A 25,436-nucleotide genomic window follows, 5' to 3' on the forward strand; every position below is an offset into this window, starting at 1 on the left:
CACACGGCGGTGCAAAGTGTGTTAAAAACAGACATGGTGGTTTATAACAAGAAGCAAATTAATAAGAATAAGAATAAGAATAATGAATGGCTCTTGTGCTGGAATTCAAGGCAGTGGAAGGAAGGAGGTGACTTTATGGCTGAAACGTGACTGAGATGATCTGTTTGCTAAACAATTGTCATTTATGTATTTATTTAGATCCTCTCACAAGTGTGACGGGATGAAGGGGGTCCGGAGTGCAATGTGACAAACGTGAGCAGCCCATTCAGCCCATCCTGCTCGTTAAGCTGCCCCAATTTCTCATCCAGACCCCTTCTAAAGGGTCTCATGGTTTCAGTTTCATAGCCACGACTTGGCACTTTGTTTCCGATCCGCACGACTCTCCGTATAATGAAGTGCTTTCTGGCTTCAGTCCTAAATCTGCACGTCCCCTCGGTTTCCACTGACGCCTTTCATTATGTAGCTCACCATTAAGCTGACAGAATTCTGCTTGCTCTTCTCTATCAGAGGTTTTGAAGGCCTGGATGAGGACCCCCGCCGTCTCCCCTGCACGTACGCCTGTCACAGTAGGACGTGTACGGAAGTCCTGGGCTGCTCGTGGCTGCCCACCTCTGCCCAGCCTGGTCTTTCTTGTGGTGTGGTGACCAGAGCTGCACGCAGGACTCCAGAAGTGGCCTCACCAGTGCGTCATATCGTCTGAGGAGAACGTCCTTTGATTTCTCATCAGCAGATTTTAAGATCGTACCAAAGACTCTTTTTAATCGACTCTGTGTCAACATAAACTCCTCAGTCGTGTTCAGGGTCACCTCCAGTAGGGCGGCGTCTGCCATCTTGTATGAAGTGACGTTCCTTTTTCACGTGTGTAGCACTTTGCACTCGTCTCTGTTAAACTGCACTGTCCAAGTCGTCACCCACTTCTCAAGCTCTTTCTGAATTCTTGTCTGCCCTTCCTTTAAGTTTTAGTGTCATTTGAAAATTTCAAAGGTTTACTAACTACGCCAAAATCCATTCTGTGTTATACACCAGTCTGCTCAAGTCAGATCAAGGTCACTGGGTGGGTGCTGGAGCCTTCTTCAGGTCGCAGAGGGCACAAGGCAGGAATACACCCTGGGCAGAGTGCCAGTGCATCACAGGGCAAACGCACACAGTCTGGCCCGTTTAGCATTGCCAACTCACCGAAACCTGCTGTGCCAGTAAACCCACACAGACTGGCATGGGGAGGTCCTGAGATCTGAACCCTGACTTCCTTATTGTGAGGCAGCAGTGCTGTCCCTGTGCCACCCTGAAGTCACGACATGAACATAAATCATTAAAGGTGCCAGAACAAGGACAGAGCACTGAGGGTCTCCACTGCAGACCCCACTCCATCCCCTCTCCTGCCAGTTAAGCATCTTGAGCTCCAGTTTCGTTTGTAACTTCTGAGGCCTGCAGCTTCTCGGTTCAGAATTCATCTTCGGTGTCCGACTGAGTCAAAGGGCTTTGGGCCGTCAAAGTCAGTTCTTTTGTTAGGCCCTGCAGTCGCCTGTTCAGAAGAATCAGAACGATGGCTGCGGCGACATCTTCCTGTCATGAAGCCACGCTAGCTGGTATTTAGTGTGCTGTTCTCATCGATGTTTATATTCATAAACTGCTCAAAAATCTTAAAGGCACACTTGGAGAACACATGAGATCTCAATGGGAACCAAACTCCAGCTGGCTCTCTCTACTGCTATGGCCTGAGATGGTGACGTGTGAGGAACGAGAGGATGGAAATGAAGGGGATCAACCGACAGAGGGACCCCCGGAAATCAAAGGGAACAAAATGAATAAGGCAGGCAGGAGAGTCCATTTGGACAAAATTTCATTGCAGCAACTCCAAATCGTACTCAGTAGTTTGTATGAATGCCTGACAACGTCCTAATGAGACAACGGGTGGTGGTGGCCAGGGCATCACTGAGCTCCTGGACAGGCTGAGGCGTTGGATGGACCCAAACATGATGTCCCACCCAGAGGTGTTCTGTTGGATTGAGGTCAGGCGAGTGAGTGTGGTGGGGCAGTCAATGGTATCCGTTCCTTCATCCTCTCGCCACCTGAGGCCGGGCATTGTTGTGCACCAGGAGGAACCCAGGAGCCACTGCACCAGCATAGGGTCTGGCAATGGGACCAAGGATTTCATCCTGACACCTAATGGCAGTCAAGGTGCCCACCGTTGTCTAGCCTGTAGAGGTCTGTGTGTCTCACCATGGATATGCCTCCCCAGATATACCATCACTGACCCACCACCAAACCGGTCGGGCTGAACGACGTCACAGGCAGCATCATTTTCTTCACGTCTTCTCCAGAGCCTTTCACGTCTCTCACATGTGCTCAGTGGTGGACCTGCCAGTTCTGGTATTCTATAGCAAATGCCAGTCGAGCTCCACGGTGCCCACTAGAGGACATGTGTGAGAGGAAGTGCCCTGTTATTAAATTTAACTTAACTTAAATGTGTTCCATTCACAGTTTAGTTGTTTTACTTAGAATAAGTTATAAAAAAATGTTTACATTTTAAGAAAAATAATAAGTTTACATTATTCTTAATTTTTTTTATTGAATTAGAATTAAATAATCAATAAAAAGGGTAAAACCCATTTTTATTAATTAAGGTAATGATTATTTTGCGTATAGTTAGCTATTTTTTTTATTATTTTTCACACATGCAAGATTTATTTTTTACAATGTATAAACTGTGCAGCACTTCGCGTTGCTTCTTCATCTTGCTTTTTATGAAGAACTGCACATTTCGTCGGACATCATTTATTAAATCCTATGCCCACTGCCAGCTCGTGACATGTTGTATACAAGCAGTAAAAAAGTGCCATCAAATGCAGAAAGAAATCTGAGACGCCACGAACAAGCAGCGTCAGCGCCCGCCGTAGAGCCAGCCTATGGTACCGGCAGGCTTATCAAGGTGGATTTCGACCTCCATGTAGAGCGTCAGCGGTGAGCGACCACCCATCGGCACTTGGCGTCGGCGAGCGCAGCAGCTGCCCGGTACTGCAGTGTGACACGAGGCAGTGGTCATGACGGTGCCTTCGCGACGACGCTGTAAATTGTCACAATTTCTGAACACTTTTAACTTTCAGCTGCACAAAATTTAAGTTTGTAGTTCAACAACATAAAGAACAAAATTCAAATGGTAGATCTGTCCGGTTTCTGCGGACTGGTAGACCCACCTTCGTGGATCAGTGTCTGGAACCCCCATGACTAGCTCAACTGTTTGGCACCCCGGACCCCTTTTAATTTTCACCATAGGCCTCAGAGACTGCCGCTTTGATGGAACAGGCAGACAAAACAAAAATGAAGAACATGCGGCGCTCGTGAAAACGTAGGAAATACAAGCAGGTGAACGCAGCTTTTCCGACTGGCTTCTTCGGCGTCTTTGTGATTCAAGCAAATGCCGTAAAGTTCAAAAGACAATGAAGTTCTCTTTATCGTTTAAAAGTAAAAAAAAAAAACGCTACTGCAGATAAATAATCATGTCAGTCATTTAGAAAAATACGAAAGGAGTCCTAAAGTAATAAGACCGTTAACAAAAGACCTTATTTATTGTATATAATAATATTAATAATAATAATCATAATAATATCTAAAGTAACTGTCAGGATAAGAGATGTCTTGATAAAATCATTCATGTAAATCGTACCAGCTGTTTTGAAATCATTACAAAAGTCGCCGTTACTGTCAACAAAACCACATCGCCGTCCTTAAGGCCTTGTTCACACGGGCATTAAGTTTTTGGATAAACGAACTTGCTCTGAACGTCCTAGATGTTTATGTTGCATTTTGTGGTGGCGATCGATTGACTTCTACACCGGCGTTCGTTTGTCTCAGTCTAACGCCAGCCTGCAGCCCAAATTGTAGTTTGTGTGTTAACCTGTGGAGGCAGTGTCGAGAACTGGATATGAAAGCCCTTGTCGTTTTATTTGAGGTGCCTCCTTTCAATATGGACCATTTTGCTATGTTAGATATTAATCTTCTTGTTTTAAAAATACTTGTAATACGGCGACGTAGGGAGAGAAAAAATCGCCGTTGCTACTGGGTTCATCCTCTGACTGCACAACGTCGGGTTAAAGGAAGTTTTTTTGTGCTTTATGAAGAAATGCGAAAATTTCCGCGCAAGTTTTTTAATTACTGTCGGATGTCGGTTTCCACTTTTGATTGTCTGCTGCAGCTGGTGCAATGCCACACTGCACGCCGATCAACCAATATGCGACTTGGTGTTAGCCCCGAAGAGAGACTACTTGTCACTTTGAGGTAAGGAAACAGTAGTCAGTGTGCGCTTACACCGGGTTATGCACTGAAATGCCCCCGCCATGGATTGCCCACCCTACATACATCAAATATTATATTAGAACATAAATTAATAGGTTCATGGTTTACAAATTACATGAGACAATAAAATAAAATAAGCAATATGAAAATATATATGTTGTATATGAAAACATAAAAATATTAATATTTTTTCATATACAACATGTAAACTTTTATATTGTTTATTTTATAATAAAATTACTTTCGTCGAATTTTTCATCATAAACAATATTTATTTTTATTACATATAAATATTTATTTGCATATTCATGACAAAACCCCGAAAAATAAATGTCCCACAAAATAAACATTATACAAGAATTTGCATTAATGGTCTTGACGGCTGTCACGTGCCTAGGCTTCATTATAATTGTAATATCATATTTGATAATAATAAATCTATGGTCCTCCGAAGCGTACAATAAACGCGCAGAAAACGAACTAGAAGCGATTTCCTTGCGTTCGTTGGGTTTTGAACGCCAAGAAAAAGCTGCATGCAACGTTTTTTTGATGCCGAATGAACGCGCTGCCGGACAAACGCACGTCACCAAAGCCCGTGTGAACACTCTCATTGACTTCTACGTGTAGAAAACACTCGGCGCTTGATCCGCGCTCACCGGATGCTACGAACGCAAAAAAAAACGCTCGATTTTAACGCCCGTGTGAACAAGGCGTAAAAGTGAATACGGCGTTCAAAATGTTAAAATCGATATCTTTAGAACTGAGCGGCTACAAACTTGTAATTACTGGTTCTTAAATGATGTGTGCCGTCCCCGTGGATAACGCTGTGTTACAGATTTCTTATTTAAACAAGTTGAATGTAGAAAGTTGTTAAACAAACTACGTGTAAGTTTATTTCAATGAACACTAATGATAATAGAAGACGGGGAGTTGCTACACTTCAATTAAAAATAAAACGCAAACCGCCGAAGAATTCATACAACAGCGTAAAGCTTCAGCTAGGGCCCCTGGGAAATGTAGTCAAGGGGTGGCTTCCTGTTAAGCAATTTGCAACACCTGCCTGGCGTCACGGAACGCATGCGCAGTTTGGTCGATTTTTGAAACGTCATCAATAGCGACGGAAACTGTCTCTTGTTGTAAGAAGCACTCTTTTTGTTTTTTCTTCTATTTTAAACCATTTTGAGTTGTCCTTTTCTAAAGCAACGATAACAATACAGTAACCACGATTAGGAGTAACCAAGGAAGAAGAAAGACAAGATTCTTTCATTTTTTTCTTCATTCTGATTCTTCATAAAGGATTTGACGAGACCGCTTGTTTGGACGTGGGCAGATAGGCAGCCTTTTTCAGGTAAGCAAATATCCTTCCGCTTGCATTCTTTAATGTAAAACATGGCATAAAGACGAGGCTGCAGTTCGCTAAGCATTAGGCGGTCTCTTTGTATTCTCACACAGCTTCTGTAAAGTCGCGGCATATTCTGCTAACAAAAAGACGTGCAATCTGTAAGGTACACATTGATCGGCACCATTAGAATTGGGCATGTATTTAAAAAAACAAAACACCGCGGCCCCGCGTTTTGGCTCTGCGTCTACACTTTAAAGTTTAAGGAAAAAGCGAGTCCTGTGGAGCTGTCGCGTGTCACAAAGACGGGCCGGCGTGTTGCGCTGATTCAGGCAGATCGCTTTGTTCAGTCCGGGCTCGGGGTGTCGGCGTCGGAGTCTGCAGGGGTCTTAGCCGAGTCGCTCCGGCCGTGTCTCGGTGCAGCAGCGAATAGAAGTCAAGTCTCTCGTCATGTTTCATCAGTACAAGTGACAAAACTACAATTTTAATAATAAAAGAAATGTTTATTTAGCATTTATCACTATCTATTTCTAGATGGATATAGGTACATAAACAATTTAATATATATATTTATATATTATTTATATGTGTGTGTGTGTGTATACGTATATGTGTTCACTTATAAATATATACCTATACAGTGATCCCTCGAGATACAAGTTTAATTCTTTCCGTGACCGAGCTCATAAGTCAAAATGCTCGTATCTCAACTCAGTTTTCCCCATTGAAATGAAATTAATTCGTGCCAGCCCTCAAAAAACCACCCCCGTTTTTTGTTAAATGTTTTCAACATAAGAAAGATGAATTTATAATGAACCAATATTGTATACAAAATAAAACCTAATACTTGAAAGAGAATCTAAAGAAATAAACTGATATTGGCGAAGCCGATTAGCGTATTGTGATGTTTTTTTCTTTGACTTCACTTTTGCTTAACTTTATTTTCTTCTTCACTAGATTTTATTTTTTTTCTTTCAATTGAAATCGGTCCATGGAGCTTTGTTTACTCCTTTACTTTAAAATGTTTCTGAAATGAGTTAGGCAGGTGTCATTAAATAGCGCCGCTGCATGATCAGTTTCTTTTCCATAAAGTCAAGCGTTAGGCAAGTGTCATTAAATAGATGGCTCGTATTTAGAATTTTGGGTCGTATCTCAAGACTAAAAATCAACGTAGTGACGGCTTGCATCTCAAAAAACTTGTACACCGTGGCACTCGTATCTCAAGGTCCCACTGTGTGTGTGTATTATGTACTTAGAGAGTTATCTGTAATATGTTTTTGCAAGTGTTATATTTTCACATTCACACTTACGTTTCAATATTTCAATTGTTTGATTATAGGGGTGTGTAATTGTAATAAAAATAATTGATGACTATAATGTTTTATGTTATGATTGTGGTTAATAATTTCAGTTAACGGGACCCCAATGAAATATGTACTTTACCTTACCTACTGTATATCCTGTATTTTCATTTGCTGGGTAAACACTTTAAAAACGTTGTAACATGAAATGGTTCATTGGTGTATTAGTTGAAAAATGTAAAAAATTGTGCTTAATGTTTTTTAATTGTTAACAGTAAAGATACTGCACACTTTTATTAAAATATTTTGTCTCGGCAGTAAAGCACTGATATTCAAATAGTTATAAAATAAAAATGAAGTATAGCACAAACTTTTTTGTTATCATTTTATTCATTTTATTAAAGTCAGATAATATTCCATACATACAAGTAAAGTTTAACAAAACTAGGTTTGAAACAAATTGAGCCTCACCCATGAGAAAGAGAGCTAGGTCAGCAGAGTAAAACTTTAATAATAGTAAAAATATGTAAATAAATGAATACAAATAAATCGAATTAACAAAAGGAGGTGAGAGAACCTGCTCCCTCAATTTAAATGTTTATTCTAAAATGTTGTTGATCAGTTCTTGCTAAATCTTGAAGAAGTTTTTGCAGAGATCCTCGAAGTGAGGATTTGATTTTTTTCCCATTTCAAGTAGTAAATAACATCAGTGACTCGCTGACTGAGACGAGGTGAGTTGGGATTCTTCCACTTGAGCAACAGAAGTTCTACGTGCCAGTCGTGTAGTAAAGGCGACCACAGTTTGTTTGTCCTTCTCCACTTTAAGCCCCTCTGTGAGCCCACCAAACACAGCTGTTAGTGGCTTAGGAGGGATTGGGACCCCAAGACCGTCTGAAAGGCATTTCAAGATTTTGGGCCAGAATGAAGTTCATTTGATACACGGCTAAAATGTGTGGCCCAGTGAGGCTGGAGCTGACACCGCATTCACAGGTTGGCTCTCGCCCTGGAAACATTTTGGACAATTTCAAATGAGACGTGTGCTTGATGCGTCATTTTCAGTTGTGCTTGGCTACCTTTCACTTCTTTTTTTTTGAGCAGTTGAGAGATTCTTTTCCCTCTGGGATCTTTGAAAGGGAGGGACTTTAAAGCGTTTTTATATATTATGGAGATGCTGTCTGAGTCCCTAAGACGGATCATAGATAGGTGAGGGGAATTGGGACAGGTTTTGTTAAGTTTCTAATTTGAAGGCAGTGAAAGAAATGTGTTGATGGAAAGTAAAATTTGGAGTGCAATTGTTTGTAGCATGCAAGACATCTTTGTGCAGATCTCTAAGTGATTTAATCCTGAATGTTCTCCAGACATTAAAAACTGTGTAGGTTTGAGACGGTGGTAAAAGGTGGCTATCATGTAGAGGTGCCACAAATAAAAGCTTCTCTATCTTAACCTTGAAATCTCTGGAATCGACTAGAGTCCGTTCCCAGTGCAATTTGCCAGCACGCCGGAGCTGATCAGTCCATGCCGTACATTCGCTGAGCAGCCAGCTCGTGACCACTGGCGCCCCCTAGTGAATCAGCCTCTCTGTCCCTGGGATTCAGCCGCTACACTAGATTAGTCTGCCAGCCTTAGCGTTGGCCTCTGTGTGCTTGTGTGCAGCCAGTTGATGCACAGTTGGCTCGGTGATTTGCTCAATTTCATCAATGGCGTCGCTTGCACCTTCTACTTATTGTTCCAGTAGTTTTTACAGTTCATTGGCAGTGTGTAAAGTGATCAGTGCTGCAGTAATGGTGATGCCCTTTGCATAAAAAATGTGTTTCATTAAAATTTCACTTTTTCTTGGTGAATTGTGGCATTTACTTCAAAAGTGCAGCAAAAAAGTATTTGGTACCAATACCAGGTACCAGGGGTGCCAGTTTAAGGGTTAAAATATGAGTGAGTGACGCACAATTGGGTTGTTAGTATATTAGCGATGACTTGTACTTGTTGGGGTACAAAGCAAGGAATATAAAGAAGTAAAGCAGAATTTAATTTTTTATTGGAAACCGAAACTGTGTCTGTTCACCTGTTTGTGTCCATGCCCAGGTTTTTACAGCTTGTATGTTTGATGCCCACTAATCAAACTGAAAGGTAGGTAGAGCCATGCCACCTTCTGCCTTCGGTCTTTGTAGGTTCGCTCTTTGGATACGTGGATGTTTTGAATTGAGGTTAGAGTTGAATCTGATTTTTATAAAAATGATTTATTGATGTATATTGGAATGTTTTGAAATAAAAAAGCAAGCTTAGGAAGAATATTCATCTTAACAACGTTAATTCTTCCAGCTGGAGTGAGATGACGAGTTGACCGTCAGTGCAAGTCTTGCTTATTTTTTTTCCAAGCAGACAGCAACATTTTGCTGATAAAGAGCTTTGTGTTTCCTTGTGATGTTTAAACCGATCTGCGATGATAAAAGGGTGGGTGTCCAGTCTAATATGGTGTGCTTGAGAGTTCACTGGAAAGAGCGCACTTTTAGTCAAATTGATTCTGAGAGGAGAAATGTTTGGAAATTCTGTGTGTGCTGTTAGGACTGCAGGCCCAGTATTCTGTGGTCTGATGTATACAGCGCCGTATCGTCTGTTCAAATCCTCTAATAATCCCCTTTATCTCGTAAGTATTTCAACAGTGAACTGCCAGTGGCTCAAACTGGTGACAGGGGACATCCTTGACTAATACCATGTTTTAGTTTGAAGTACAGGTTGTCCCCACGTTATGGACATCCGACCTGTGAATTACGAACGGGGCCGCAGCTGTGCACCTCAGTAACGGCCGCGCCATCATCTTCGGCCTGGGGACGCTGCAAGCAGTGGCTGTACGGAGGCTGGAGGGGGACGATTTCGCTGCTTGCCCAGTGTAGTGTCCCTTGGGCGGCACCCGTGGTCCATAGTTACAACAATCGCTCATGTGCAGGACAGAGGCTTGATGGGGCGGCTTGCTGCCCACCCATTATGGTGCCACAGCTACTGCTCCCGACTGGACGCAGGCTGGGTGGAGCGGAGGGGGGCATTTCACTAAAACACGACTGCCCCCGTTTGTTCTCGGTGGGTGGCTGGTAATGCTGCAAGCAGTGACCCGGTTGTAGCTGAATGGGGCGGGGGGGGGTAGCATTGTAGTGTGCCTCAGGTGGCTGCCTGTTGTATGGGTGTGCTGGTGGGCGATTCACTACCCGCCTTTGGCCACCCCGTGTTTGTCCTCAGTGGGCGGACGCTGCAGGCAGCATAGTGTAGTGGAGGTGACTGTGTGGTGGGCAAGTGAAGAACCCCCCCGGCCACCCCCATTCATTCTCAATAGCGAACTTGCTTGTACCGTTACGCACATAGCAGGAAGTCGTCTCTCGTCAGTACATCAGACGTGTTGACGACGGGTGCCTTCCTGCTGTGATGGCGTGTACAGTGCTGTGCAGAAGAGCTCATCTTAATCTTTTGTCTTCACCCTTCAACAATGTCTCTGCAACACAAATCTGATGCAAGTGCTGGTGATACAGTAAAGAACAGATAAACCATCACCATTGAAAATAAAGTAGAAATAAGAAAAAGGTCAGAGAGACGTGAAACTCCATCATTCATTGGCAGAGCACTTGGTTACAGTCGGTCAGCAATAGCATTTATTAAATTTATGCACCCGTTCCAACTTGCATACGAGTTCAACTTAAGTACAAACCTACAGTCCCCATCTTGTATGTAACTCGGGGACTGCCTGTAATCTGAAATAATTTTAATACAAACTGAAGCTTCTGGATTGCTGTACAGTAGTTTGATCCATACACAAATGTTCAGGCCAAACCCAAATTTCTCCAATATGGTCAAAAGGCAGTTCCATTCAACCATGTCAAATGCTTTTTCTGCATCCAATGATAATATCTCCAGGGTCTTTGACTTTGTTGGTAATTTATATAGGGTGGTCCAGATCTAATTATGAAATTTTCATTATGTTATAAGTTTATTACATAGAAAATCACCCGAAAAATCCGGGACCATCGAGAAGTGTGTGAACTGACGACATGAAGAATCGTGTCCGCACCAAACTGGAATCGTCCCCACATAAATCAAAGTCATCCAGACGATCTGGATCTGCATAATTAGATCGGGACCACCCTGTATTACATTAAACGGGCATTGAAAATCGGAAGCTAAGTGTCTGCCTTTAATAAATCCAATTTGGTCTTGTAATTTTATCGAAGGAAGAACTTTCTCAATCCTTCTAGCTAGGACTTTGCAGAGTAGTTTAACATCATTATTCAGAAGTGAGATTAATCTGTATGGTGCACATTATAATAAGTCCTTATTTTACGTAGGAAAGATGGTAATTAGAGCTTGACAGAAAGTTTGAGGTACAATTTTATTGTCTCTATCTTCTGTAAATGTTGCTAATAAAAGGGGAGCTAGCTTAATTGAGAATTTTTAATAAAATGTGGCCGGGCAGCCAACAGGGCCTGCTGCTTTCCTACTTCCTAATTGAATTTATAGCATCTAGTAATTCTGATAACGCCAAAGATTTATCCAATTCCTCTGCACCGAGAATGTCTAGTTGTGGTATCTGTAAAGCCTCCAGAAATGTGTCAGATTGTGTCTTGTCTTCTTTAAAACTCTTAGTAGTCTCTAAATGTGTGCATTATTTATTTTTTTATGATCAACGATTTTTGTCTCCGTTTATGTTGGTAATTGCTGGGATTGCATTGTGAGCTTCCTGCTTGTGAATTTGTAGAGCTGAGATCTAATTAGCTTTTTCTACATATTCATAGTAATGATGTCTTGGTTTTAAAATGAGTTGATTTGTTTCTTTAGTTGTAAAGAGGTTGCGTTCTGAATGCAAAGTCTGTCTTTTGTTACAAAGTGCATCATTGGGACACGTGGCATGTTCTTGATCTATTCTGGAAATTTCACTGATTAGCTCCGATACCCTCTAGGTCTCCAATTTAATTTTGTGGGTAAGATATGAGATCATCTGCCCTGTTAAGAGAGCCTTCAGAGTTTCCCAGAGTATTCCTGCAGAAACCTATTTGTCTCAAAAAAAAAAAAAAACCTGATTTGCTTGGAGGGCGGCACGGTGGCGCAGTGGTAGTGCTGCTGCCTCGCAGTTAGGAGACCCAGGTTTGCTTCCCAGGTCCTCCCTGCGTGGAGTTTGCATGTTCTCCCTGTGTCTGCGTGGGTTTCCTCCGGGTACTCCGGTTTCCTCCCACAGTCCATGCAGGTCAGGTGGATTGGCGATTCTGAATTGTCCCTAGTGTGCTCTTGGTTTGTGGTGTGTGTGTCCTGCGGTGGGTTGGTGCCCTGCCTGGGATTGGTTCCTGCCTTGCGCCCTGTGTTGGCTGGGATTGGCTCCAGCAGACCCCCGTGACCCTGTGTTTGGATTCAACGGGTTGGAAAATGGATGGATAGATGGATGATTTGCTTGGATATAAATTCTGTACAGTTCTCGTCTGCTAATAAAAGGTGGGTTAAGACACCATCTACAAGATGAATATATTGGGCATAGTGGGTTTAGCTGGTTGGAGATAACAATAGCATTGTACTTACATGATTTAATAGTAGGCAAGAAATTAAGAAAATAATCACTTCTTGAGTAGCAATGGTGAGTAGAAGGAATATATTCCTGAGTTTGGGTGTAGAAATCTCCAGGGGTCTGATAGCTTGTGGTCCGTTACAAACTGTGTAATTGACTTTGCAGTGTTAGATGTCATCGCCCCTGTGGCAGGAGACCTAGCTAGGCCTGGATTTAAAACACAAAGTCCCCAGCCATTCTAATTTTATGAGTGTTTACATTGGGAATGGACGAAAATCTGTTTTGGATGAAGTCCACATCATCTACATTGGGTGCATAGATATTTATGAAAATCAATTTATAGTTTAAATAAATTACACATGACAATCGCTTAATATCTCCCTTCAGGATCAAACACTACATCCAATACTACAAATGAGACTCTTCCATGTACAAGAATTCCCACACCTCTAGTTTACTTTGTAAAGCTGGAATGAAATATATTTTACAACTGAATCTGATCCTTGCTTAATAAGTGTGTCTCCAGTAAAAATACTATTTTAGCGTTTAGACCTGTTAGGTGAGAGAATACTTTTTCTCTTTAATTCATGACTGAGACCTGTGACATTCCAGCTGACAAAGTTAACTGTTCATGCAGATATTACTTTTAAACATTTACTGTCATTTTGTAGTCTTAACTTCAAAAAAGACAGCTTTGACCTTCTAGGAGGTGCTGTTTAGGACATAAGCATTCTAGCAGTACATACACTCAATACTGAAATGTATCCATTCTGTAATGAAATGCATACACTATGCAGTAAAACAAATACACTGTATATTGAAACACCTACAGTCTATAGTGAAATATATAACACACTGTATAGTGAAATGCCTACACTGTAAACTGAAGCACGTGTTCTACAGTGAAACAATACACTGCATAGTGAAACCCGTACGTCCTCCAGTGAACTGCATATACTGTTTACTGAAACACTTACACCTAATTAGTGATCTGTATACATTGTCAAATAAAACACGTGTACTGTATACTGAAATACATAATCTATATGATGAAATACACACACACTATGTTAAAATGCATACACAGCATAATGAAACACACCGTACACTTTAAACACTGAGTCACATACATTCTCTGAAACAGGCCTTTGAGCTACATGAGAATATTTAAACTCCATTTTAATTTATGCAGTGTGGAATAAATCGAAACAGACCACATTTCACAAGTGGCACAAATAAATTACCCGAAAGGAAAATATTCATTTAAAAAAATGAAGCCTTTGTTGATGCTTATTTTTATTTTTATAGCGTTCATCAATTTCCTTCAGTCTCATGAGAGAGCCTGAGAAATGGCTACCACATCCAAGGAGGGCAGCAGGTGTGCAAATTACCCACTCCTGGCTCGGGGAGGTAGTGACCAAAAATAACAATGCAGGACTCTTTCGAGGCCCTGTAATTGGAATGAGCGTACTATAAATCCTTGCACGAAGATCCATTGGAGGGCAAGTCTGGTGCCAGAAGTCGCAGTAGTTCCAGCTCCAATAGCGTATATAAGTTGCTGCAGTTAAAAAGCTTGTAGTTGGATCTTGGGATCGAGCTGGCGGTCCGCTGTGAGGCGAGCTACCACCTTTCCCAGCCCCTGCCTCTCAGCGCCCCCTCGATGGTTTTGACTGAGTGTCCCGCGGGATCTGAAGCATTTATTTTGAAAAAGTTAGTGTTCCAAGCAGGCCCCCATGCCCAGATACCATAGCTAGGAATAATGGAATAGGACACCGGGGTGCATTCATATTGCGCCGCTAGAGGTGAAATTCTTCTTCTATTTCTTCTTGTTCCAGATACTGTGTATGCAAAAGAGATGAATACTGGGAAAATCTTGACTGTCGTCATCCTAGAAGAATTTTACTACTGCCTTTGATGTGGGGACTTTGTAGACACCCTACTAAATCTGATTAAGCACTACAAAATCAAACACCATGATAAGAAAATAATTTTTAAATGTAAAAAGTGCACTAAAACTAGTTGCAACCACCACACCATCGCCTGTCATCAGAAGGTGTCGGACATTTTGGGTTACCCTGAAGAGAACACCGAGGTGGCAAGATTCATGTTAGAACATAGAGGTCTTAATTGAGGAAGCTTTATTACTGGGAGAAGCGTTCACAGCCCAAGAATTGAACGTTTATGGGCAGAGCTGAACAGAGTTGTTGCCTCCCGTTACCGCAGGGCTTTCCTGCTTATGGAGCAGCACGCCGTTCTCAATACTACTGACCTGCATGTTCTCAGACTGCACCATGTGTACGTTCCCCGGATTCAAAGATCATTGACAGAGTTTATTAATCAATGAAACAACTATGGGCTCTCAACACAAAATGGGGATCGTCCACCACAACTGTGGCATTTAGGAATATTAAATCCTATTTCTTGGAAGTTCTGTTCTAGATAGTATATACAGTGAAACATTGCACAGTTTTGAAAGTGAAATTCATCCTACACTGTCAGTATTTCAAAGAGAGAATATTACAATAGTCAACACCTAATACTGCTGATCAAGAAATGCAGATGTGGTTAAGTAATAATGTAGATCCAATGGAAAATGACAGACATTTTGTCATTGATATTTATATAAACGTCTGCAATGCCATTAGTTCACATACAAATATAAAAGTTATTTAATAGTTTCTTTTGATTATTAAATAAGACTTAGAGTTTAATTCTTGTTCAAAGATATTGAATGTTTCTTTTCACGTTTATGGGCTTTCTGATAGTCACAGTGTTAAACATTTTATGTGTGTCTGCTAAAGGGAACACGTTAAATAATCAGCTGTTAAAGACCTATAGACACCTGTTAGGAAATGATTAAGTAAAGAAGAAATCCGTTTGTGTCCCAGAAAGTAAAAGCGACTTAGTCGTTTAATAATGTACCAGATACCAAACCTGTGTAAGTCAAAAAGAAATTCAGAAAGAACTTTTAAAACGTGTTAGCTTGCTATTTATTTACTGTATTGAACGCTGGTATTAATATCAGTTAGCATTAAGGGAAGCTACTCTAATAATCATGTAACAACTGTCACGTTGCCTTATTTCAGCAAACAACGTTTATCTCCAGGCTCAGAAAACAATCTTAGTACTTGCGTGTGAAAAATATTGAATCTTTTTTTTTTTTTTTTGATTCTCTCAAAGTAAAGTTTAGGATGAACGTCCAATCAAACGATACACAATTTATTTAGTCACTCTAAACATGCCTACATTTAGCAAAATATATATTCCTGTCTTGTTTCTTTTTTATTAACTGGTAAAAATATTGCAACACAGAAGAGTATGTGTAACCTCAATCAACTTAGAATCAAACATTTGGTCTTTCTCTAACACACGTGAAGTGTTTTATAATGCAGTATACTTAACAACAGTAACAGAATTGAGAACTGCTTTAAAAAAAAACTATTCTTTTCCAAAACCCCGAGTACTGCAAAATGCAAAGTCCCTGGCAGTGCAGCACCATAATGATGGAGAAGTTCAATGAAAGGGTCCGGGAAGAAGCCACATGGACGGATACAGTCAGCACCCGTAGCAAATATGAGTGTCCCTTCAATTGTGGTTGGCGTCTCCTTTTCTATAAAAGAAAAAAAGAGAAACTGTCAAGGCAATCGTCACCAAACATGCGTAAAGTACATCTCTTCACCGTAAGTGTAGTTCAAAATCGCATGAGCTTCTCCAGTGCACTTTTATAGCCGTGACTGTGCTGCCAACAGACAGTAGGGTGTGCTGTACATTTAATAGCATTTTTAATATTGTTGACTGCAGCAATCGTTTAGAACAGAAGCAAACCTACCATTCTTTTGTAACACCATTCAATTTCTTTTGAATTGTTTTCCTATATAGAAAAGGAATTTTTAAGTGTCAAAAGGTTGAAATAATAATCAATGTTATAGGGATGCCTTTTAAGAATTCTAGCCACAAATTCAAGTTTTGATTAATAGAATACATATTTAAATCATGTGTCACTTATAAAGGTCTAAAAAAGCAAGGAAATGGTACCTCCTTATTTCTTATTATGGTGTTTAGTGCTAATTATTACATAAACTCCATTTGTGTTAATCATTAAATCCCCATTATACCAGTGGAGGTAATATTCTACTAACTTATTAATCAACACGTTGTCTATTGTTAAGACTGAAATCCCTTCAAAAAGCAACAATGGAAAGTTCTGCTGTCTTCTTATTGCTTCCTTCAGGAGAAAAGCAAACTTTAAAGAGATCCATCCATTGTTTTCTGCAGTTAATTCTTCAGGTTTGTGACAAAAAAAGGAGCAAAAATTGTGGGATACGTCTGAATTTGCTGAAGGAGACAAAGTGTTTTCAGTCCCTCACGGAGTCTAAAATAAAAAAAAGAAAGAAAATGCTACTCTTAAAATAAAGGCACTGAATTAATGGTGAACCTGCCAAGAATCTGCAATACTGCCACAAAGACTACATTTATTATTATTTTTTACAAGTGGTATTTTTAATTAGGTGTTCAAGAACCATAAGATTTATCTACCTTCACTTTGTTATGCTTTCATTTGTCTTCCACTTTATTTCATGAAGCTTCCTAAAATTTGACATAAATTAAATTGAATCCAAAAAGTGAAGGAAAATTGAGAAAGATACTGAAAAGCTGGATTAATCCGATTAATAGATTGATGGCTGGAATTTGACTGCCAGAAAGTTATTAATTTCACATAAAATGTTACCATAAACTTAGTGTTTTTTTAACTTCCTGTACTCTGTAAACACATACATTTTAAAATGTACAAAATACACATTATTAACAGCGTCGTTTGAAATAAAAAAGTCGTACATCATTTGGTCTTCCAAGCTGGCATTCAGAGCTACATTGATGTCTTCTGAATTCACAGAGCTGTCATCGTCGTCTGGTAACCACTGGACGTAGTTTACATAAAATCAAAGTGTGCACATTTTCAGAAGTAATTGTTGAAACTTGTGATTCTGCAGTTCAGGATGTACTGCTGGAGGGTAAGATGACAAATGGATCAGGGTCAATATTTGTGGAATGGCCTCCCCTTAGTTCTGAATAAACTGCAATACTACAGTTGATATCTGATGCTGCTGTAGATTTTTGATGCACAATTGTTGGTTCAGACAACGCGGCATCACTGCCTGTTAGGTTATTTCCTTACGATCTTGAATGTGTGCAGGATACTGTGATGTACTGTGAGGGCTTTGGGCCGCAGGATTATAAACAACTTCATTCCCTACTCTTTGTCCAGAATGGGTTTCACTTTCTGGTTTAGACTCTGGTGCACTGGTTATGCAGTTTTCTGAGTCTGCCATGATATCCTCATTTTCGCTGTCTGTAGTACATTTCTAAAATAACAACAATAATAATAATTCAATTCAATTTGCCCAATTGAATTATTAACACTAGTTATTATAGCCATTTTCTTTCACTGGTTCAGAAAAGAGGCCTGTACAGCACTGAGCCAAAGGCATAGTTTGTTCTTAACTATTACAAGATCTGTTGCCATCATAATAACACACTTAAAATATCCTACAACTCCTAAATGATAGACCATTGACAACTAAAAAGAACGCATATCAATTTGTACTCACAATCAATGCCTTTGATGGTCTCATGTAAATAGCTTTCTGGTGAAACACTTTATGTATCATCAAGCCATTAAGTTGCTGTGTTTCAGACCATGTCGGTTCAACTTGTTTCATTCCCCGTCCCATTAAAATCTGAAAACTGGAAAGTAACAAACACACAGTTTTAAATGTAATATACTGTAGGCCATAGAAATATTTACAAAGTTGCCATTTCTATGCGTGTTTGTTAAAATAAATAAGTCTCCCAAGTTATACAAGCACTTTTATGTGAAATTGAACTACTCCATGTGTGCTTCTTCTTCTTCTTTATTCCATAGCTGGCGCTTGGACAGGGGGACGACCTCTTAGCCAATACGCTGCTGTTGGTGCCGCTGGACTCCGTGCTCTATTCACCACACTCTTCCATTGTAGTCGATCGGTTGAGACGGTTCTTGCTTCGATTGTTGTCAGTCGCTGGTTCTTTAGGTCGTTCTCTACGTGTTTCAACCATGTCATCTTCGGTGCTTGTTGTTGTATCCTCCAATCAGGAGGGCGTTTTCTCCATAGGAGTTTGTGCGGTCGTCGGTGTGCTAATGTGGAGCAAACTTCCAAAGCAGTGCAACTCCATCAGTTACCTACTATTTTGTCCTTTGAACATAAAAATAACAATTTTAAAGATGAAATTGACCACTAAGGCAAGGTCTCAGGGACGGAACACCACAGTGATGAGATCAGGACCTGAAAAGAAACCTTTTAACTCCTGTAGCACTGAGCCCCAAACTCGCATTACTGTACAAAGGGACAAATGTGACACTAAAAGTTGTGATTCTCAAAGACAACTCAGGTACTGCATTTTACTGAGCAAACTGTATAAATAAAGCACATACCTGACATCTGATGGTGGTTTTCCACAGAAAGTTTCTCAAATGTTTTCCTTTACAGTTGTACAGGGTGGTCCAGATCTAATTATGCAATTTTCATTACGTAGAAAATCACCCAAAAAAGTGTGTGAACTGACTGTGTGAATCGTTTTTGTGCCAAACTGGAATTGTCCCTTCATAATTCAAAGTCATCCAGATGATCTGGATCTGCATAATTAGACCTGGACCGCTGTTTATAAAACTCGAATGCACTGAAGACGTGCTCACTGTCATCCAGTATCCGTTTGCCGCTCTATTTTAACATTTTATCATGCGTTGGATTTGGAAGCAGTATTATGTCACACCCAGCTTTTCACAAAGATATATTTGGTGTTCTTGACGCACACACACACACATATATATGCCAACATACATTGATTGATACTTATATTTGTGGGGAAAAATTCATCACAATACTACATTAAACATACATTGATTGATACTTTAATGTAGTATTGTGATGATTTTTTTCCCATAAATCTAACAAACCATGCATCATATACACACTGCAAATGAAAATGCTTGCATTATTACACAACTTATATACTGTGGATATGTCAGTCTTTCTTTTGAGCATATCAAAAACATAAAATTGCATGTTTAAAATAAGTTTATTGTTTAAGATATATTTTAAAATACAGTAATCCCTCGCTATATTGCGCTTTGACTTTCGCGGCTTCACTCTATCACAGATTTTATATGAAAGCATAACTAAATATATAACGTGGATTTTTCGCTGCTTCGCGGGTTCTGCGGACAATGTGCCTTTTTACTTCCTGTACAGGCTTCCTCAGTTGGTTTGCCCAGTTGATTTCATACAAGGGACGCTATTGGCAGATGGCTGAGAAGCTAACCAATCAGAGCACACAGTTAAGTTCCTGTGTGCTGAATGCAGTGTTAACCAGGAAGTCTCGTCTCGCTCATTCAGCATCAACGTGTTTCTCTGTGTAAAGAGTTGTGCTCTTTTGTGTTTATCTTTGTGTATAGTCAGCCCTTCATTATGGCTCCAAAATGATCTGCTACTGCTTCAGGGGCCGTGCCCAAGCTCAAACGGAAGATGTTAACGATTGCCGAAAAGGTAAACGTTTTGGATTTGTTGAAGGCTACTATTCTTTTTATTTAAAAAGTAGGAAAGGAATATAAGATCTATGGCCGCAGTGTCCTTTTAACCAGGGTGCAAAACGAGTTGTAAGTGGATGTAATAAGGCAGCAGTCTGGATGGAATCTGCTTTAGGGATTTGGATTGAAGAAGAACAACGGCGGTGTTACACAATCACCTGAAGAGGCTCCTTTAGAAGAGCTGTAACGCTCTCCTTTGTTGTGCAGTAAAATAAAACTCATTGTTATCGGACAAGTCATTTTCATTTATTTTATCTAATTGCTTTTGTATTTCTGTATTTTAGTATTAAACAGTGTTTAAATTTTATTCAACCCTATCAATGTATAATATGCCAATAACAATAGGATTTTTTTTTTCATGGGAATGAATTAATCATTTTCCCATTATTTCTTATGGGAAAAATTTGTTTGGTATAAGTTCTATTGTGCTGTAACGCTCTCCTTTGTTGTGCAGTAAAATTAAACTCATTGTTATCAGACAAGTCGTTGTGTCATTGTTGGTGAGTAACCATAATTAATTTTCTACTTACAGTACTTAGTACATGTACGTACGTTTAGTGTCACTGTACACACATTTACTGTATACTATTTTTCTTGCATTGTACGTATTTATTGCTGGTGGCCTGTCTATCGTAATGGCTGTAACGTATGTGATATCGGAGACACTCAATATCTTTAAAATAATATTTAGGTTTTACTGTATATAAACAGTGTGTTTACATACATAATTTCAATGAATCTTACCTAATATCTAAGAGAATACAAAGGGATTATACTGTATAACTCTGTGGGGAATATTTATAAACAGTGTGGGAGAGTTTCTAAGGGCGTAAAATATATAAAAATAACCATAGAAATATATGGTTTCTACTTCGTGGATTTTCACCTATCGCGGGGGCTTCTGAAACGCAACCCCCGCGATCGAGGAGGGATTACTGTACTACCTAATTCATTTAAATAATTCAGATGCCAGATTAAACAACCTGTGTTGATGTTCCCATTAAGAATCATATAAAGCATTTTTTTTTGATGAATACATTCACAAAATGAATAGCCTGGCTAATTTGTATTTTATAATCCTTCTAAAGATTGATGTGAAACAATTTTGGATATTCTCAGCCTCTCACAAAGGGTTACAGTATGTCTGTATGTCACTAAACAAATAAGCATTAACATGACGGTAGGCTGTATTTCTTCTGTATGCAAAGTACAATTTTCAAACACGGAGAATACGTTTAGTGTTCTGAAAGAAGACTTTTGGCAAAGGTTGTTTCCTCAAGTCTGTCAAATAGTTGGGACTGCATTTAGCATTTATTTTGATGTCCATACTTGTACTCTTTAGAAACTAGAAATTATATTTTGCTTCTGTATGTGAGTATAATTTTAGGCTCTGAATTCTTTATTTGTTAATTCTCATTTGGCTTTTGCACTGCCTTGTTTCCCTTTTGTCTTCTTTAACGTAATTTTAGACTCTCGTTTAATAAGCAAACCAGGTCTCATAGTAATGACTTGCAAACCATATGTTTCTTTACTTTGCACAGAAATAAAAAAGTCTCAACATTTTTCTGCAATGCCCCTCTGTTGACAGTCGTGGACTTGGGTACAGTTCTAAAGCTATGTTATTTATAAATTAGTTTGTGAGATTTCCTTGGAGGTTTTCTTGTTGTTTGTTTGAAGTGTTTTCTTAGAGAATAGTGAGGAGATTGTGAAGAATTCATCAAACAGCTTTCTGTATTTCCAGGTGAGGGTAGTGGACCCCCAGGATAAAGATGTCTCATTTCACCCCTAACACTCCAGTTTACTGGCCTTACGTTTTCTGCTTGTGTAGAGCTGCTTGTCCTCCCTCCTGATAAAGCATCACTGTGAGCTCTGCGAAGATCTTCTCTCTCCAGTATCTAAATTTTCTGCATTTCCTGCCATTACTCCTAATATGTAAAAATATAAAGTTAGCACATTAAACTTTTTTTGTTTAAATATGTTAATGCATATTAGTAGTAATGTTAGAAAAGATGCTAATCCACTAACAAGAACCGAGACTGACATGGTACGACAGTTTAGTTTACATCACCCAAAAATGTACTATATTCATGTTTGTGAGCGCTGACAGCACACATAACAAATTTTAGAAAATCGTGTTTCTAAGTCACTTTCATGGACTTTAATTGACTAGGAAAAAACAAGAATCAACCCTTTGTTTCCTGTGTTCGTTTAACTGCGCCTGTGTTCATTATCTCTCTATTATAAAAGAAAATCTTCAGATGAGACTACTGCCAAGAGAAGTCCCACCCCTCCTGTCAAGCCACGCCCTCTCACGGTCCTCTCGCCTCTCATTCGTGTGAATACTTTTCTCAGACACACTTCCTGTGCTCTCAGCTCTTATAAATTATGTTTTCCTCACTTTAAGTTCCCAATTAAAAAAGACTTTTATGTCCAAACCTTATTTAAGAATTTCATCCTGAAGGGTTATCAACAGAAGAAATGTGTACATGGGCAACCCTAGCACCGAGAAACGATGAAGTCAAATGAATTAAAATGAAAATTGTCAATTGTTTACATGGCAAATTGATTTAATGTAAATCAATAGACTCTACTGAAACAGCTGGTGCTGATGGAGCAGAAGATGAAAACATCAAATTTCAATATCCTGTAGAATATCTACAACTGTTCACACTGTCTGGTCTTCCACCAGCTGAATTACTGTTTGAAGAAGAATGTATTGTAATGTTATTGTGTAACTTATGTCTGAGTTATGTGCTATGAAATAAGACAAGATTAGTTGTATTCAAAATTGGTCAAACAATTCTGACATGTACAATTTTAACAGGCGACAAGAACGGTAATGTAGTACATTAGACACCAAAGGAGATCTTGATATGTCATTCGTATTAAAATGTTTACCGTTTCCAAACCCATATAGCTTTTGCTATGACAATTAACAAATCACAGGGACAAACATTCAAAAAAGTCGGTTTATGAATTAGACAGAAAGAAATGATATTCACTCACGGGCAGTTATACGTTGCGTCGTCATGATGCAAGTCCAAACTCGGAATCAAAATTCAATGTGATGTTGATGAAAAGTTAATTAAAAACATTGTTTTTACTGAAGTTTTACAGTAAAAGTGTAAGTTTAAAAAGTATTTGCGTGTTAATTTTAAAGCCAAACAGAACTAAAATGTGTAACGCAACATGAAACATAGTTTTCTTTCAATTTATAACATTTTACTATGGTTAATTACTCACTGTAATGTAAAATACTGTTTAAATTGTACATCCGCTTCCCCATAAGCAAGCAGCAGATCTGCCAGGTGGCCAGTGCGTAGTGCCCGCCCGGGGGTTGACGAGTAAAGTGAGAAGGTGGCAGAGCCCCGTAGTTTTACAGGAAGATAAACCTAACTTCTGTGACAGTCTGAATCATACTCCATAGACGTACATTATCAATTCAAATATTTTAATTTGTTGAGTTGTCTCTAGTTTCTTGCTGCCAATAAGGAATGACATCTCTTTCTTTTTTTTAATGCATTTAATAAATCAAAGCCAAAATGCTGGTAAAACAGTGAGAAAGAAATTCAGAAATCAAGAAGAAATAAATACTTCTTGAAAGACGCAGTGTGCATGTAGAATTCCAGAATGGTGCCCTTCTTCAAAAAAGATTAAAAGATTGTTTTTGCTCAATGTCAGCGGGTGGAGTAATTAAACCACTTGACAAATTTCAGTATAGAGTGTATGCCTTTCATTGTACAGTGTGTGTGTTTCAGTATATCATAAGCAGTTCAGTATAAAGTGCAACAGTTTTAGTTTACAGTGTATGGGTTTCGCTGTAAAGTGGGTGCATTTCAGTTTAGTACATGGTGTTTGGATTTCAGTATAGAGTACAGTATATGCGTTTAGTGTACAGTGTAAGCATTTCAGTAGACAGTGTATGCGTGTTAGTATACTATGTGTGTGCTTCTGTATATAATGTACAAGCTTCAAGGTACAGTTTATTGCGTTTTATTACAGGGTGCAACCATTTCAGTATGCAGTGTGAGGCTGGACCACACTTCACAAAGTCCCAGTCTTCCGACATACCAAACACAGAGCACGTCCAAAAATAAAAGAAGCCCCCCAGCAGCGGCGTATAAGGATCAAAATAGAGAAATCTATTGACAATACGGTCCAAATACTATAAGCATTAGCATAAAATATAATCTTAAACAGTCTTGAGAGAGTAAACCCAGGGAACGACGTTAAACAGTAGTCCTGGATAAGTATAGTAAGCCTTAATGCAATAAACCAAGGGTATGATGTTAGTCTCCTTAAAAAAAAAAAATAAAAAAAAAAATAAAAAAAGTACAAATGTATACATACAGGGTGGTCCGCATCTAATTCTGCAGATCCAGATCGTCTGGATGACTTTGATTTATGCAGGGACGATTCCAGTTTGGCACAAAGACGATTCTTCATGTTGTCAGTTCGCACACTTCTCGATGGTCCGGGATTTTTCAGGTGATTTTCTATGTAATAAACTTAAGTTATAGCATCATTAAAATTGTATAATTAGGTCCTGGCCACCCTATACTTGCATACATATACACATATAGTTGTAATTAAAACATAAAATATAAGCAAGAAGTGGCCCAGAAGTAAATAGGATTTATAATTATGGTACCAGTATCATTGCAGGGGGATCAAACAGCTGGTATATTCTTTGCCATGTCAGGACAGAATGCAACCCACAATCGTGTTTCAAAAAAGTGTCCGGATCAGTTTTTTTTTTTTTAGGTCTCTTTCTGCTTCCACCATAGAAGTAAAAAATGTAGAGCTTGCCTCGTATGTCCACTTTCAGTTTGGTAGGATACAAGAGGCTGTATCTGATCTCGGCTTTCCATAAGTGCTGCTTAATGTTGTAACATGCTGCATGTTTAGCAGCTCTTGAGGGTGAGAAATCTGGGAAAATACCAATGTGGTTATTTTCAAATATAATCTCATCCTTCTGTCTGTGAAGTAACGTGTTATGTAGTTTTAAATCGTAATTTTTCAAAACGTACGATAAGAGTCCTAGGTTTAGATGTATTTATCCCTAAGCTGCTGCTGTCTTGTTGCCTGATTTGAATAATTATAGCAAAGAATATCTATGAATTTCACTGGGTTTGGACTTTCACAATTCTCAGGGAGACCTTCGATTCTAATATTATTCCTTCTGCAGCCATCTTCCAGTGCAGCAAGTCTGTCTCGGAGTACTTTGTGTTCAGAATTTGCAGCCATTGCTTTTCCATCAGTGGTAGATGCCAGTTGTTCAGCTATTTCAATACGAGTCGTGAATGTTTGTGTTACGTCTTCCAACTGAGTGCCAACTGCTTTCAA

The 25,436-nt window shown here is 39.4% G+C and overlaps 1 long non-coding RNA gene across 1 annotated transcript in view; it reads left to right on the forward strand.

Annotated features, from left to right (window-relative positions):
* The first annotated feature begins 5,380 nt into the window (after positions 1 to 5,380).
* The window catches only part of LOC120538640, a 66,814-nt gene continuing 46,758 nt past the window's right edge, over positions 5,381 to 25,436 (forward strand). The window contains exon 1 of the long non-coding RNA XR_005635483.1: positions 5,381 to 5,641. This is a non-coding gene — a long non-coding RNA (uncharacterized LOC120538640). The remainder of the gene's footprint in view (positions 5,642 to 25,436) is intronic.

The sequence above is a fragment of the Polypterus senegalus genome, chromosome 11, assembly GCF_016835505.1.
Source record: "Polypterus senegalus isolate Bchr_013 chromosome 11, ASM1683550v1, whole genome shotgun sequence".
NCBI lineage: Eukaryota > Metazoa > Chordata > Cladistia > Polypteriformes > Polypteridae > Polypterus > Polypterus senegalus.